The following is a 4022-nucleotide window of genomic DNA, read 5'->3' as shown; positions in this document are numbered from 1 at the left end:
CGCCCCGGCGTCTCCCACGTCGCCCCTCCCAGCAGCCCCCAGGGCCTCGCGCAGGGGGGCTCACCCCGCCCTGCGGTGCGCGGGCGCCCCAAAGCCAGTCCCCCGTACCAAGAGCTGCGGACAGGAGTTTAAGCGGCGCTCCTGCCGCCAGCTCCTCCCCGGGGGGCCAGTGCGCAGGGGACCTGCCAGGGGGGGGGGGGGGGAAGAGGGAGGAGGCGAAGGCGGGGTGGGGTCAGCCCGGGCTTTGGGGTGAGAGAGCTGGAAGCCGGCCTCCCTAAAAGTGGGTACCCGCGCGCGCACCCACTCCAGCCCGAACCTTTGCTTCCGAGGCTAGCCCGCGGCGATAGCCGCCATCTGCACCTTATACCCTATATGCTTTGCAGAGGGAGGCAAGGTAAGTGCAGAGATAACATGGTTGTAAGCATTTTGTCCCGTGTTGCTATTTCTATTTCAGATGTTCTGGGTCGGGGAAGAAGAAAATGCAGAGAGATTTTTTTCCTTCACCTCTCCAGCCTTGTTTTCACGGCAGGCTCTCGCCCAGGGCGCACACAGGCGCACCTACTCTGGTTGTGCCCTCCTCTGTCACACCTGTGCCCTTCTGAAAGGTAATGTGACCCGCAGGCAGCTTGGCGACCCCTCTTCCCTGACTCTGAAGCCATCACTTGCATCCAGTTCTCCAGTTCACGTGATGCTGAGCCAAGTTTCAAGGAACAGAAAGTACCTTCCTTCAACATCTAAAGGTTTTCTTAAAAAAAATTGTTTAATTGTTGACACTATTATAGATGTCCCCAATCCCCCTGCTTTACTCACCTCTACCCAGCCCCCGCCCTCTCCACACTTGTCTGTATTCATGGGCTATGCAGATATGTTCTTTGGCTAATCTCTTCACCTTCTTTCATCCAGTAATCTCTTCACCTTCTGTCATCCAGCCGCCGCCCCTCATTTTACTCCCTTCTGACCCGCCCCCAGCTGTTCCATACTTCCATGCCTCTGGTTCTGTTTTGTTCCTGTTTCTTTTGTTCATTAGATTCCACATATTAATGAGATCATATGGTATTTGTCTTTCTCTGGCTTATTTCATTTAGCATAATAATCCCCAGGTCTATCCTTGCTGTTGCAAAAACTAAGAGTTCCTTTTTATCAGAAGGTCTTTGGGCAAGGAGCGCTCTTGATCACCCAAGCTCTCCCCCTGGCCTTTCGATTACATGTTTTTTCCTGAGGCTCGCTCTGTGGTTTTCTAAATAAATGTATACCCCACCACATTATTTGCTGTGCTCCAGAGCTGTGAGATTTTATATCTCTCTCCCATTCTCCTACCCCTCCACCCCGAGGAATTTCACTGGCACATTGAGGAGGAAAAGGGCAGTTTGGTGTTGAGGAACAGGAAGCACAGTGAGGGTCTATTCCTCACTGTGCTGGAGAAGGTTAGAACCCAACTCTCTTGAGTTTTAAGCCACGTGGTGGCAGTGGGGCTCGTGTAACACGGGTCTGTACCAATAAACACAAAAACATAAAATGAGGCCCACATAAATATATCGAATAGGGCCCTTAAATTTCGGAGGAGGAAGAAGGCAGTCCTGTTTGCATGCTAACTGGGAAAGAAAAAATAGAGAGAGCTCTTCGTGAATGTGTGCCATTTTCTACAGGCCTTCAACTAGAGGAGATGGGGATGAAGAAGAATTCCCCAGGGAAAGGGAAAATAATTGTCATTGTTAAGTCACTGGAGCAATGAACTAGATATTTATATGCAGTTGAAGAACACAGAGATAAAACCAGAGATTGCAAAGTCCATGCATTTTATTTGGTCCCGTTTCTTTGGGAAGGGGGCTTTAGGAGGCACTGCAGGTTGGTTGCTAATTAATGGGTCCAAGAATTGGTGTATTGGGTCAAAGCTTGCATTTTTTAAATGAAATAAAATTTAAAAAATACCATTACACATAGTAAGAGTATGTTCTATCTTTCATAAATAGGTATGTACTGGGAGAGCCATGTAGTATGTATTTTTTTACTGTTCCTTATGGTAAAAACTTGAAAGCCATGGATGTAGTGCAGGCTGCTGCCCAAGGCCACCCAACTAGTTAGCATTTGAGAGGGAACACAGGTTCCTTCCCAGCCATCCTGTGCTCTGTCAGCAATTCCATGCTGAATTGCAGAGAACAAAGAGGATGTGGAGGAGGAGGAGGAAGAGGAGAAGGAGGAGGAAGAGAAAAGTGACCACTTTTGAGCCCTTTGTTCATTCTTTCAACAAATGTGCGTGCCCAGTTCCTGGGCCTCAGGTCTGATGCTGAGATCTGGGAATTCAGGCTTATTAGGCCTCTCACAGTCATGGTCGCTAAGCCCCTTAGCTTTGGGCCTCCAGATACTCCTGCTTCCCCCAGGGTAAATGAGAACCCTATTATTTCTTTCTCAACTCCAGCTAAGGCTGAAGTGTTCTCTCCTGATCAGTGACTGCTATTTTTCTCCTCCATTTTACACATTGAGTTCAACTTTTAATTGCACTGGAAATGCTGCTGAGACCATATTGTCGAAATGATGCTTTTGGCCAAGCAAACACTGTGTTTTATGTGCTACCTGGTAGCATCATCAAGAGCAAGAAGGGCCCTGCAGGCATGGCTTTGTAGCGGAGCGTTGACCTATGAACCAGGAGGTTACTGTTCGATTCCTGGTGAGGGCACATGCAGGCTCAATCCCCAGTGTAGGGGGTTGCAGGAGGCAGCCAATTGGTGATTCTCTCTCATCATTGATGTTCCTATCTCTCTCTCCCTCTCCCTTCCTCTCTAAAATCAATAAAATATATATATTATTTTTTATTTTTTAAAAGAGCAGGAAGGGGATGAAAAAATACTAATTGAATTTTCATTATGTGTCAGGGATGGGTCTGAGACCTTTTCCATGTGTTACTCATTTAGTATAATTTATGCAGCAGTTTGTATGCTTGAGTCAGTCCTGCTTTGGTCTGTGTCAGCACTGCCCAGGGGCTGGCTTCAGTAGAATTCAGTTTAATTAAATACCTTCCTCCCAGCAGTGCTCTCTCTCCCACTCATCCTGCCTTTTCATTCAGGAGACCCTCGAGTCCACGTTGCCTACCTTTGCTTTCACCACTGCCATCCTCAGAATCCGCTCCAGGCTCAATTCTGCTTTCCTCTCCTGTTGCTGACCCTGATCTTTCAACCCCTGATCCTAACTCCAGATTTAAGCCAGTTCCTAGGGAAATGCATCTGTGCCCTCAGATGTCGATACTGACTTCACAGAGAGGGCCAACTCGTGATCAGAATCAAATGTCTAACATCCCTACCATTTTCTAACACAGTGTCCACCTGTTTTGAATCACTGGCGTATATTAAGTGAATGTCATTCTCCCAACAGAATGAAAATGAGTAGATGTCACTTACCACACAAATTCTCAAACCTTTTCTTCTCTTCTTGACCTTCCACATTTTCCTTACCAAGTGGCAAGAGAACTACTAAAAGCTAAGGGTCTAAAATATGGTAGGGTTTTCCTCAACAGATTAGGAAGTAAAGATAAATTCATAGATCAAAACATCCATGAAAAGTAATATAAACAGCCCTAAGAAGACTACATTGAGCCGCTAAAAAAGAAGTCCTGATTCCTTAGCTTGCACACACACATACGTACACACCACCCTAACCAGTTTACTCTTCTGTCGTAGCATTTAAGAGATTAAGAAAAAAACCTCATAGACACAGACAATAGTATAGTGATTACTAGAGGGAAAAAAGGTGGGATGAGGTAGAAGAAGGTAAAGGGGGGATAAAAGGTGATGGAAGGAGACTTGACTTGAGGTGGTGAACACACAATATAATATACAGACAATGTATTATAGAACTGTACACCTGAAACCTATATAATTTTATTAACCAATGTCACCCAATAAATTCACATTTAATCTTAAAAATTAAAAATAAATTAAGCTAACCATAGAATTTAAATATTTAAAATGTTTATTATTCAAAATAAATTATACTTATCTGATTGAAAATATTCATAACCTATTTTAAAA

General features: G+C 45.4%; 1 protein-coding gene across 1 annotated transcript in view; it reads left to right on the top strand.

Annotated features, from left to right (window-relative positions):
- Positions 1–4022, top strand: part of PTCHD3 (patched domain containing 3) — a 26665-nt gene that overhangs the window by 5752 nt on the left and 16891 nt on the right. The window lies entirely within an intron of this gene.

Source organism: Myotis davidii, unplaced genomic scaffold (assembly GCF_000327345.1).
Source record: "Myotis davidii unplaced genomic scaffold, ASM32734v1 scaffold252, whole genome shotgun sequence".
Lineage (NCBI taxonomy): Eukaryota > Metazoa > Chordata > Mammalia > Chiroptera > Vespertilionidae > Myotis > Myotis davidii.
The sequence above is the reverse complement of the archived record's forward strand: the minus strand, read 5'-3'. Positions and strand labels throughout refer to the sequence as shown.